Genomic DNA, 13,571 nt, shown 5'->3' on the forward strand with positions numbered 1-13,571 from the left:
TTCTATTTCCTCTTTATTAACAGTGGGTGAACTTTATTTTCTAGTCTTCATTATGTTTGACATTACATGCATTAATGACTGACAGCTATAAGAAGCAGTCATTCCTGATGACTAGATTAGCCTACAAATGCAATGGGATGGTTGGTCATCTGCTGACTGTACTTTCAGGACAGGGAAATTCTGGGTGTGATGACATATATAGTTACATTTGGTGGGGCTTTACGAATCAACCACTGTCAAGTCATTCTAGCTCCAGTTTGTACATGTTTCTAGAGTCACCTCTGCATTCTGGAGGGGTAAGCAACATTCTTACCTAGGATTCCACAGAAACTTTTCATTTACTCAACAGTAACAAAGCTGTACATTTGCCAGTTGCAAAAGTTTGTACCATTCTGATTTTAATGTGCTATCATAAATAGTCTCAAAATAAATTCAACATTTCATTGTGGGGAGGCATTGGAATACTATGCTGTCCTTGCATGATAAAATATAAAAAATAGCTCTTGCTCTTAGTTGCATTAAAATCCATACTCAGTCTTAATGTAAAGCAAACCCTGTGCAGTGGTACCCATTATTTATTATATGCCTACCAATGTAGCTCCTTGCAATTTATTTATTACATGTTATTTAATAAAAATCTCTTTTTGTCTGTGTACGGATCATATTTTTAGGAATACAGGTAAAAATGCATGAAATCAAACTTCTGGGCAGAAAAGAGTAGATAGTCAACTCTCCAGTATTATCTGACACAGCACTCACTCAGTAGGCATCGCAAATTAAAGTATCACCCTGATGAGAAAGATCAATGCAAAAACATGAAAAGAAAACCTGTAACAGTATGGAGTCATAGTCTCTAAGCCAGAGCAAGAAATATCTAAAAAATCCAGACTTCTCAGCAGTAGGCGATTATACAATCTTTGCCACCTGCCAAGAGTTTGCCGTTAACCTTATAAATAGAGTACTAAGTGGTGCACCTTGTTGCATGAATGGAGAAGCCTGGTGGCATACAAGCTGTCTTGGTACAGCTGGCCCTGTCTACACGACTAGGAGCCAGGGGTGGCAATGCTGAGAAACAGCAGCTGTTCAGAAAGCTGTACTGCTAAACTTTCTTTCCTGACAGGTAGGTTCTGTGGCCTGATATTCTGAAGAACAAGAACATAGAAATATACAAGAATGTGTTCACAACTGAGAGAGCTGATAAGCGGAAGTCTTTGTTTCAAATGCTACTGGATCACAGAAAATTATTTTTTTCATATTGGTACACAACTGTGCAACAGCTGGGAAAGCAGGGCTGCCATAAAAATACTGCTGATGCAGCACCACTGAAAGAACACAAAAAGTTTCTGTAGTTTTAGAAAGCTAGCTCAAAATGTTTTCCCCAGTGATAGCAATGGTGTAAGGGTAAGCACAGCTTTATGCCATATTAGCAGTATAGTAATATTGCAAGTAAACTTGATAAAACTGTTATCTTAAAAAATATGTAAGTTATAGTACTATATACAGCAAATACAACTAAATCTGAAAAATAAATACATGAATATTAACTGTGGCATTATTTTGTTTCTGCATGTTTATATGTACTAGTTTGTATACAAGGCCATTAGCTTCAGTTTACAGCAGTCCCACATGGGTACTAGTAGCATAGGTGTTGTGTGGGTTGGTTTGGTGGCAGCATTTGAGGGCTTTAGCATTTGTTCTTAACAGAATGAGAAGGAAAGAGAGAAGGCTAGAAGTAGTGACTTTCCTGAAACTTTTTTTTCTGAGAAGCAATTTCTGCTGCTGTCTGTGATTTTAGCAGCAGTTGATAAATTTTTCTTTGCCTATGCATCCTCAGGAAGGTTGCTTGTCTCCGCAGTCAGATCATAAGAGGATAACACTAGGGACACTTGGTAACTTTAAATCTAATGAAGCTGCAGGGAGCAACCAGAATGCATAGGGCTAATCAGAATAAGAGGGGTATCTGAAATGGTGTCACCCTTGAGTAAGGTTACAATTTAAAATAGCTAAATGATCATGAAGCACTGCAGATACAATACAAACAACCTATTAATGTGATATATTTAGCAGTTCCATGTAGAATCACCTCTCACAGATAAAATACCTGTATGTGAAGAAGTCAGCAGCCCTGGACAAAAAAGGGTGGAACTGAAGCATGGGAAGTGGTGACTGCAAGTGACTTGTCACACTGACCTCTCTTCCCATGTATAGAATATCTGAGTTACCTCAACAAAAGAAATTAGTCTAAGCATTTTTAAACACAATATAACTGAAATGAGCTATAAAAATCAAAAAATGTCTTATTTATAATGCAGTTCCAATTACAACTCTAGACTGGATGGACCCTTTTTTGATAGCTGAATTAGTTGCACTCATTAACTAACAAGGCTGAAAGTAGCTAAAAGGTTGTGTGGCTATACATTGTGTGCAAAATGTTTCCTGTAAGTCAAAAAACGTACATGCCAAGATACAGGATTTGTAGTTGCTTAACAATACAGCAAAGGCCTGCAAAGGGCATTTGGCACTTCAGTACCTTAGTCTAAACACAGTGCAGTACAGAAGTTTGTCAGATGTATGCCATTAATGAAGCGATTATACAACATGGAGCTCTGCTGCAGAAATATTTCAAGTCATACTGACTGTAAGGGGGGTTGGCGCTCCCTTAAACACCTCCCCTCATTTAAGCAAAAACTTATCTATAAATACAAGGGGGGTTAACAGATTTGCCATACACCTTAGTTGATATTACTGATGATATGTTTGAGTACAAATATGTTTGCAAAACTTTATAAAATACCGATACATCTATTATGATAAATCTCATAACTGCTTAGCCTTAGTATCATCACAAATCTCTTTCCAGCTGCTGGTAAAGGTAGTAGAGATGAGAAGGGAACTAGTTTCATGCAGTGGAGAGGTATGACTCCAGCTGAAATTCACTTTTGGTGTCAGTGTGTGTGTGTGTGTTACTGAACTTGGGGATCCTGGATAGCGGAAGCAGAGAAAATGGACATGGGTACTGCATCATTAGTACACAGATTTGAAAGAGGGTACCTTCATATAAAAATAGAACTGGAATGGATATTGGAGATTTGCAAAGGTGTAGTCACAATGAAAAGAAGATGGGATGGGCAGATGAGAGAATGGTGTTAGAGTCTGAAATGCCCATTACTTCGCTTTATTGCTGGCCCTAGGGAGATTATAGGTTCATAGATTAGTACTAGACTAACTGCCCTTGGTGGCCATTTTAAGCCTAGCCAATTATCCAGTGTGAGAATGAAACCCTGCACTTTGTGTTTGCTAGGTAAACATCTTAACCATTATGCCAACCTGCCACCTCTGAGCATTATATGCTTAAATGATAGGATTATTAGATTAAGACTAAGCTCTGTTCCTGAAGTATTTTAGTAACATGTTCTGCCTTTGGAAAGTCAGTGGAATTATTGCAGCTGTTGTCTGGTTATAGATAACTGAAGTTATTGATGTTATAATATCACCACAAAACCTTATTATATAAGCAAATTTGTGTGTGAGTGTTAAAGCAGATGTGCCACATCCTAATATTGAATTCAGTAGCCTGTTTTTTTTACTATTGTGTTGGTGAACTCATCCTACTAAAACATAAATCCACCTTGGAACAATGCATCAGAATCAGTACTTCTGAAATTTCCTGTATGGGATTTAGAAACCATATCAACTCAAAGATTTTCCTTCTGTAGTTATGAATGTACTGCACTAAATTCTTACATAATTACAGAAGAATTTTAAGCATTGTACTGTGTCATCTAATCATATTAGTGACCGCTCAGCTACATTCACTGCTTAGAAGTATAACCACTTACATCAATCCCAAGAACCGTCAAGCTATAGTATCAGAAGAACTCCAGCAGTAGTGTTAAGCAAATTAAGTAGATCACACAAACTGAAAATATCTGGGCAAGTTTCAAGACATTAACTCTGTTAAATATTATAACCTTCTTTTTCTGCGGCCTACTTCTGTAGTATACTACTATTAGTTTAATTTGACTATGGAGAAAAATCAGTCATGGACTGATGCAGCATTGTGGAAAGCATTATAACAAAACGGCAACATCAATACTGATAAATACAAGGAAACGTAGCAACAGTCATGGACTGTAGGGTAATGCTTTTAAGAACTCCTTAAAAAAAATAACATTTATAAATCAGTAGTACCTGGTTACATTCTATAAATGCAAATTTATGATGTAATTAAATTATTGTTATTCAACACAGAATAAATAAAATGACTGGTGATTCAGACATGTATCTATTTTAAATTAGAACAGGAAGGCACAGAAAGTAATTACTTAGTTTTAACAGATTCCATAAATACAATACAACATGCTTCAGCAAACAGACATTTTTCAGCAGGAAATTCTCAAACTGAGTATTGTACCATATATGTATACTTTACAGTTTTAATTGTCATAAAAAAAAAAAAAAAAAAAGATTTCCAGTTTTGACACAGGAATGTTTTTGAAAAAAGCGAATAAAATGGATGATGAATGAATGTGGATAATTCTGAAACAAAAAAAATGAGGGTTGCAAGTCAGTAAAACCCAATAATATCCTTAAAAATGTACCATTTAATACCATTTAATAACCAAAACACTACAGTAAGCTGGGAGCATCTCAGCTAACTGCATAGGCCAGACTGATACTTCCCTGGAAGTGAATTTGACAAACCAGTGCTAGGTGACTGACAAGTTGATTCAGTGAGGACCTACTATAACCTCAATGGAAGACGAAGTCCAGCATTCCCACTCACTAAAGTTACACACAACTGAAACTCTCTCACTGGCATGTATGTCTTGGACATCAAAGCTTTTAATTTGGGATTATGGCTAAGTCTGTGGATGGCTGTAACCATCATAAAATTTCCAGAGGACATCAAGATACTCCAAAAAGGGCCTTTCCCAAACCAATAGCTGGTGTCAAAACCATGGACTAAAACTGAATGCCAAGAAATATATAATGGTATCCATCAGCAAATAAGAAGTCTCTTGTAACTACCACATTGATAACACACCCCTGAAAACTGTTCTAGTAGTTAGGGGCCTCTGATCTTATTGCCATGTATCGAATATTGTAAGTAACTGCTTTTCATTCTGCAGCTTATTACTAAGGGTATGGTGTCCAGGTTCAGTGCCATGATCATTTCATCGTATTCTACATTCACCAGGCTGATTAAGGATAATGTTCCCTTTGGAATGTACCTGCACATGGATTTGACACAATTTGAATCACCATAGTGCTCTCTTACTAAGAAAATCAAGGACCTAAATTATAAAAACTATGCAAACCATCTCAAAGTCTTGTCCCTCTTCTCAGTGTCATACAGGCTACTGAGAGGCTGCTTCTGACTTATATGCAGATCCTATCCTTTCAGACCTACTGCTCATTTACAAGTCCAGTGGGGGAATAAATACCTGCACAAGCAATCTAAATTAGTTTTGCAACATAAACAGAACATGTCAGCTAGATAGATATGCATCACACAGAATACTACTTCTTTAGCATCATCATGTGGTTTTCACACACTGATACAAAGAAGCCACACTTTAGTTTTCCCCAACTTTCCAAGCTAATGTATGAAGAAAATCCTCAGCCCATGTTAAAATAGCAGAACTGCCAGAAAGGCAAGGATAACATTCAGTACTGACTCTCACTGACCTTGGGCACAGGAAACATGCATTTCTAATTATTAAAGATTATCCCCGGGATTCATGAAGCTCGGCACAAGGCCGGAGGTAGGCTTGCGCCAACAGTGCAGCGTGATGATGGCGCAGTAGCTCCAAATGCATATTAATGAAGGTGTGCCGCCGCCACAGCCACGTGCATAGGAAAGGAGCACGAGTGCATAGGGTGTGTCGAAATGCCGCACGGAGGCGTGGAAATGCCAGCTGTCGACGTGCAACCTAAAATGCTTGCATATAACAACTTGCAAGATAGTAATCACATCCGTCAGTGTCCGTGGATACTGAAACATATGCAAAGCATGCAAGATAGTTCCTGCGAACACAAAATGAAGAAGCAAACACAAATGCATGGTAGGGAATAACGGGTCCCTATCCCACGAACAAATGACATGGAAAACCGTGTGCCCGTAGTCCAACGCAGTGTAGATAGCTATACCAAGTGGAAGTGAAATGCATCACATGTTAGCGTGCAGCCCAATGGTTAGGGTCACCAGCTGACCCATAGTGTGAGGGAGGGTACACAGCTGAGCAGATGTGTCCATAACAAAATACACGATAAATGTACATATCTAGCGACTGTATGACCGAATCATATCCCACAAGGCATGTAATAGTCACATACAAAAGGTATATCTGTATTTCACATACCAAATGTGACAGGAAATAGAATAAGCATGTAAACGAAACAGAAGGAGCATATAAACTGCTACAACAATAAGGCAACATGTAGGCTGAAAGGAACAGTATTATCCGTACCGTTGACTGTGGGTACGTGTTGTCCAGTACATTTGGATATGTGTCCGGAATATATCCCATCCTGGACATAGGAAAAGGTGGCATCCTACCAATGATTAGAACAGTCTGCCAAAATCCGCACATCAGCGGTACAAGCCGAACTTGTCAGGATGTGTCACAGTTGAACGGGTATTACCCGGGTATACCAACCATGTAATGAAAGTTAAGTATGGGCGTGTACCTATGTGTGTGAGGTATAGCATGTGGAAAGCAAACATGGCAGGGTAGTCCACACAACCATACAGGTACCTGACATATGTAGGGTATGCAATGTGTTACTCTGGCCGTGTCATGGGCCAACAACCAAAGCAGTGATGTATGGAGTGTCAGGAATATGTGTGTGTGGGGGGGATGGGTAATGGTACAATCCTCCAAGGCGATACTGTGTCGTATGCAGAATAGGTGAACCAGAGGTGTATGAGGGAGCAGCGGGTAAAGCAGAAAGAAACACAAAAACATGTATAAACATCTGCAATACAACCAGACAGGCCATACTGTAGAACACAATCCCACAAACATATGAATATTAAAATGTGCGATACAAAGGTATAGACATGTCACCGGCACATACCCACAGATTGGTCCAGATGGAACTGGCCATATCAAATTCAACACACCTGGAAGCATAATGGACTAACCAGCATCCCCTCCACAGCACACAACCTGCTCCCATACCTGAACGTCCACCAAATCCAGCCATACTTGGCCTACTGGTTTGGTGCAGCCACATCTACACATAGTGACCACTACGCATATGTAGTAGGTAGTGTCACCCTAGGCAGTTTCAGGATTGCAAACTATGTATCCCTTGCATGTAAAACCCCCAGCACATTTTCATAATGCCAGAAGAATGTTCGGTATTTGTCTTGTTTCGGTCTTGTTCAATTTTTGGGATATCCCTCATGGGATAAGTAACCTGTGTAAACATTAGAATAGAAGACACGAAGTCCAGTCCTGTAGATATATGGACACAAGTTTGAATGTGCAGTAGTGGTGCATGAGACTGTCCAGCCCTAGATGGTCATGCATAACCTACTACCCAGGATCAAACACCTGCCTTTGATGCACGTGTCCCGACACGAATAAGCGAGAGAATATATTGCACACATTCGCATAGTGGCACATGGTATAAGGGTGATGAAGGCACTGGCGTAAACAGGATATCCCCTGATCCACTGTGTGAGGGACAATTAATGTGTGTGTAGGTGGGACCTGACCAACAATGATGCAATGCCAAATGTCCTGTGATCGTAGGAAATAACTATGTACCATACTGCATGTAACAGTTGCCTAAAGCGGTCACTTCAGGATAGAATAAACATAATTCGTACAAGAAACAGGCAAACAACAAAAGTGCCAAAGGTATAAGGCTCACAGCTAGGAAACAAATGAATGTTCTAAACCTGCACTGACCGTGGCTATGTGTTGGCCCAAACAATCTGGTGTCTGCAGTAGGGTTACCATCTGTCTCGCTTTGCGAGGGACAGTCCCTCTTTGGACAGTTGTGTCCGGACAAAATACATTACAAATGGCAAATGTCCTGGGATTGTAGCACATAATTATGTCTCATATGTTATGTAATAGTTGCAGAAAATAATTATTGCAGTATTTACAATACCTAAATGTTACAAGAAACAGAATAAGCAACTAAACCGCTACAAAAATAGGCTTTTATGTAGGCAAATAAGTAAAGTTCTATCCGTTGTACTGACCGTGAGTATGTGTCAGCTTGTAAAATCTGATGTGTGTTCCGAAAATGTCCCATCTTGGCCATTTGAAAAGGTGGCAACCCTAGTCCCCAGGACACATCCCAACCTGTACATATGACAATTTCAACGATACCAATGGTCAGAGTATTCGCACAATAACTGGCCAGCCCCTTAACCACTCACAAAGCCAATGACCTTTGGGGGAAAGGTGTTGAATGAGAATGACTACTTACAACAATGAGTAATAAACACATTTAACTGCAGAAAATTAGTAGTATTACGAATCTGTCAACACGTTCCAAGTTAATAGTACTAATATGGTAGAAGTGTCCATGATTGTCCCTGAGTTGTCATAGTTGTCCCTGTCACTGTAGAAACGAGTCCCCAGGTATCAGAGAGGTCCGTACACAGAAGTACACCAACCAACTGTCACATCTGTTGACAGGACTATTGCATACCTGTAGTAAATTTATAACAGATGTCCAGAATAATATTCATTGTATCTAGAAATGAATGAAATAGTCAAATGGGAAGGGAAACATGTGGAAACCACCCCCCCAACCTGCATTATGTAGTGGAACCACTCCCTGCCCTAAATTATGTAGCGCCGACCCAATAATGTGGTCAGAGGTGCCCAAACACCTGCGTCTGTAAACACAGGTAGAATGTTAAACTCTGAACTAACTCTGTCCATGTGCTACGTCTGATCTTTGAACAGCGCCAGGGCAGTTCTAGTCACCAGTCGGCCGAGCCTAAACCCGGACCAGCACATGAACACCCTGACAATCAAACATGCGTATGTGCAAGGACTATAAGCGTAGGAGTTATGAATATCCTTGGAGTAAGTAGACTTGCAGCATGGGTCCAGAGCAGTAGGAAACAGGGAATGTCCTAATTGTAGTACTGCGGTTTTCCCAGCAGGAGAATGGATGCCTGCTGTGTAAGGGAAGCAGTGAGGCATATGTCAGAGTAGCTATGAACCATGGGTATACATATAAATGAGCCAGAACACCAATAGTGTAGTGGTTACAGCATCCGCCCAATGTAAAGGCATTCCCGGTTCAAGTACGACTATAGCACATATTAATTGTGTAATGAATGCCTCTGTGCTGTAAAGCCAACATTTATACATGTAAAGGTGACTGCGTTCGCATGGGTCCATTAACCGGATTCCATCAAAGTGGTACTGTCATAAGTAATAAGGCACATGTAATCCCAAAGAAGTGCCTGTAAACATATGTACCTCAGAATAAGTAGATGCAAGTGGGCCTGCGTGGGTGTATGCAGCTATTAGCATAGCAAATGTATGTTGTCTTGTACAGCTGTAACTTTGATATATATATATAGATAGATAGATGTGTGTATAGATAAATATCCACAGACATAACAGAAATATGCAATTATATATCTACATATTTATCTATATATAAAAAAAAAAAAAAATATATATATATATGTAAGGAACGCCGAAAGATGAAAGCAAACATAAGGGTTGTGAAGGGAATCCAGAGCAAGTAAGGAATTATGAAGTGCTCGCAGCGTATGTCACATAAAGCTGCACAAGTGTGAGTAGAACACAGCTCTTCACACCAGAGGCAGGGCTATATCAGTGGCCATAACATCGTTGAAGTGCTATGTCAACATTGTAAACAGATGGAATGTAGTACATGTTGCGACCACCTACACTTGTAACCCGTAAATCGTTCGTAATCCATAACACCAGGAAAGGCGCGTATGTGCAAATATGAATGGATGGTGAGCCTGTGAATACATGAGGCGGTACAAAATGTGTGTAGGGCCCCAATGCTCATGAGATGGCAATGTGTAAAGGTGTGTCATGGCTGTGATATCAGGTGTATAATGGCTGTTATGAGTGGAAACTCAACACTGGTGTGCAGGAGAAACTATGGATATGCGATTATGGACACAGGAGTGCTAGGGTATGTTGCGCTGGGTGCAATGGTGCGGCCCGTGGAGGTCAGCTAGGACGTAGGTGCAATTCCCAGATAGAGCGTCGTTTGCGTGGAGACATGCGTGAATTGGCGTATTGTTGTCGGACGTTGTGCGTCAGGTCTGGCAGCCCGGCAAATAAAACCTATACGCCACCCATGAGCGGAACAGAGTTCTGCTGTGACAACTCCAAACGGGGAAAAGCAGAAAGACACAACTACATGAAGACAACAATATGTTGACGTACAGTCACAGTAACACAAAAACACATCCTATCAACAGTAATAATATGAATGTGCACAGAAACAAACACAGTATCAGGAATAATAGGCTGCGCATACGAGTAATAGGTCGAATGACACTGTATCACATCCCAGTTAGCAGCGGCACCCCAGACATGAAAAACGTGTGACATCTGTCCGCTGTATAACGTGCAATATACTGAGCACAAGTTCACCGGAGTGAAGTGTCGCTATCAGAATGACTAAGGCAATAGTATGCAGTTGAAGCAGAGACCAATAAACATGTGTAAGTGTCCATGTCTGGGAAATGTATAGGTTAACGGACACACAGATGTATATATAGATAAAAACGTATATATACATATATTTATATTAATTTACATACACATATATATTCATACGGATATATATATATATATATATATATATATATATATATATATATATATATATATATATATATACATACACACACAAGGATATACTACGGATATATATAGATAGATATATATACACAAACAACAGGTAGTGATATATACACATACACACAAAACAAAATATATATGTCAGTGTAGATATACACATGTACATAAATAGGTTACTTCACAGCAATTAGGGGTAACATATTTACAGCCTGGGCATATGTGACTGGGAGGTCCAATAAATAAACGTTGTACCCCCCACATCGCCCAGCTAGGTTGGACAGACATACAGACAGGCAATACAGATCAATACACTGCCGCTGTCCAAAACACCGGTAGAAAAGGACCAGTGAGTGAGTTCTGCAAGGTCTACACTTTAAACATGGATAATGGTGTCCCTTGCGGGACCCCAAAAATTCAGGGTACGTGTGAATCTGCTGACATTATTATGAGCAGGATGTAGGTGTACCTGGAACAGTAGGTTGTGCAAGTGTGATAATACATGGGTTGACAAAACGTATGACATGTGTCCCAAGACGGGGAGAGTGGGCAATGTGTAGGGGTGTGCTCATACCCCAGCTGTGCTCGCAGTAAGTATTTGTCACGACTGCTGTAGAGGGGTGCCAGGTAGGTGGACCATGGGTATGCATTAATGGGCTTAAGTGTGCAGGTGCTGGTTGGCAGAGATGTAGTAGGCCCGCCCAGTGGAAGTCATTAATATTTCTATGTGGGCATAGCATACGCCTACACCTCCCAAACCTGAAGAGCGCATCTACAGGATAGTCTGTAAACCATCGGGGGAGTACATAGAGACCTAAACAATGCCGTGTACCTGATTAGCATGGACGTCCATAGTTATGTATCAGAATGTAACAAAGTCCAACTAAACACTGCCAGAACTAGTGATATTAGGTGAACAGGTGGTGGAATACAGGTAATGACAGATGACAACATGTATGAGTCATAAGCAGCATGTACCTCGACAAACGAGAATGAATACATATGGTCTGTGACTGCGAATGTGTCTGGTTAATAGAACCAATCATCTAAATGTGTCCCACAGGGTGTTATGCATTGTTCCTGATACAGTGTTCATTCACACCCATTGGTATGTGAGTTCTGCTACTGACGGAAAGTGCATAATTTGCTGACCACCTCGGGTAGATGATAGCATAATAGAAGAGGTTCAACACCCGTACGCCTGCGAGGGACACACCCGTCTGAGCAGTTGTGTCCTGCAAAATGACAGTTATGGCACATGGCCTGTGAGTTCGGGAATGGAGGCTATATAGTGTGTTTAGTGGTGTCAGACATCAATTTGTTGTATCAGTAACAGCTACATGTAATAGGAAACAGTATTATCAATTATAATGCTACATGAATAACCTTAATGTATGCAAACCGTGGAAGTCATCCATTTACTACTGGCTGTGGGTATGTGTTGCCTTGACACGTGATAGCTCTACATATAGGGTCTATAGGGCCGCCACCAGTCTGAATGGTCAAAGTAGAACCTGCTCTATAGAACTGTCAGATGTACCAGGGCAGAACATACCTACAGCCATGCATAGTACAGAAATATACATATCGGAACAAATCAAAACGTAGTCTAGCAGCAGTATAGTTGCTTATGCTACTACATATGACATATCGACATGTCAGGTATATAAGACTTGTAACAAGCAACCAGTACAGACACCTACAACATGAGAAGGTCCCCTAATCAGGACAGTTGCAATGGCTAGAGTATTGTACATACCACTCAACTGTCCCTGAATGTCAGGTACATCCCTGAGTTTGACTGAAAGTCTAACGCTGTCCTTCTTAATCCCTCCTAAAATTAGTGGCTGTTGAAGGAAAGGTGGTGAATTACACTTACTGACTAATGACAATAAGTAAGAGTTATAAACAACTGTTATTTCAGAATATGTGTATTAAGTCATATGCTCTGATTCTGTCAATGTGTCAAGTTAATAGCACTACTTTTGTAAAAGTGTCCCTGATTTTTCTTGACCTGCCCCTGATTCTGCAGAAATGTGTCCCCAATTGGTGGAGAGTTCTGGTATTGTCGCATGAGATGTGTGATGAGGGACTGTCCCATGCAAAGTGGGAAAGGTGTCACTCCTACAGTCTCCCGTCGTGCAATCTGAAAGGTGGTCAACGTGCAGTAGGTATGCGGTAGCATGACTTGGCAGACAGCTGCGTTAACAAACTCAAGTCACATGTCAGCATTGCAGAGTATCGGTTCCCATGTATCAGGCAGATGGGAGCAGATCGTATGAGGAACATGTATATAATATGATTACATCACTGGACAGGCCGCCGAGTCCGTACAGTCGAACGCCTGCCGTCGCAAAATGGTTACACATACCGGATACTGTAGTCATGTAGTCCGATGTAATACGCATCACAAGGGATCGCTCACACCCAGTGTGAGTGACAAATGTAAGCGGAAATATCAGAGAGCGAGCGGCTGTAAGCGTGTTTGTCTACCAGTATGCCAGTAGTGCACTGTCAGAGAAATGTGGAGTCTAAACGTGTATAAGGTGCTGTGACCAGAGGTCAGCAGTGCTTAACACTGTGCAAACCCACGCACAACAGCTCCCACCTGCTGGACTGTGCCTTACCCAGTCTGTATCCAAAGGCGTTGGCCTGTCCGCAAACAAAGAACCACCTTATACACGTGATGGTAGAAGTACCCTGCACACATAGCTCATGTGAATTAACAATAGACCA

Source organism: Protopterus annectens, chromosome 7.part0 (assembly GCF_019279795.1).
Source record: "Protopterus annectens isolate FY-2018-M chromosome 7.part0, PAN1.0, whole genome shotgun sequence".
Classification (NCBI taxonomy): Eukaryota; Metazoa; Chordata; order Ceratodontiformes; family Protopteridae; genus Protopterus; species Protopterus annectens.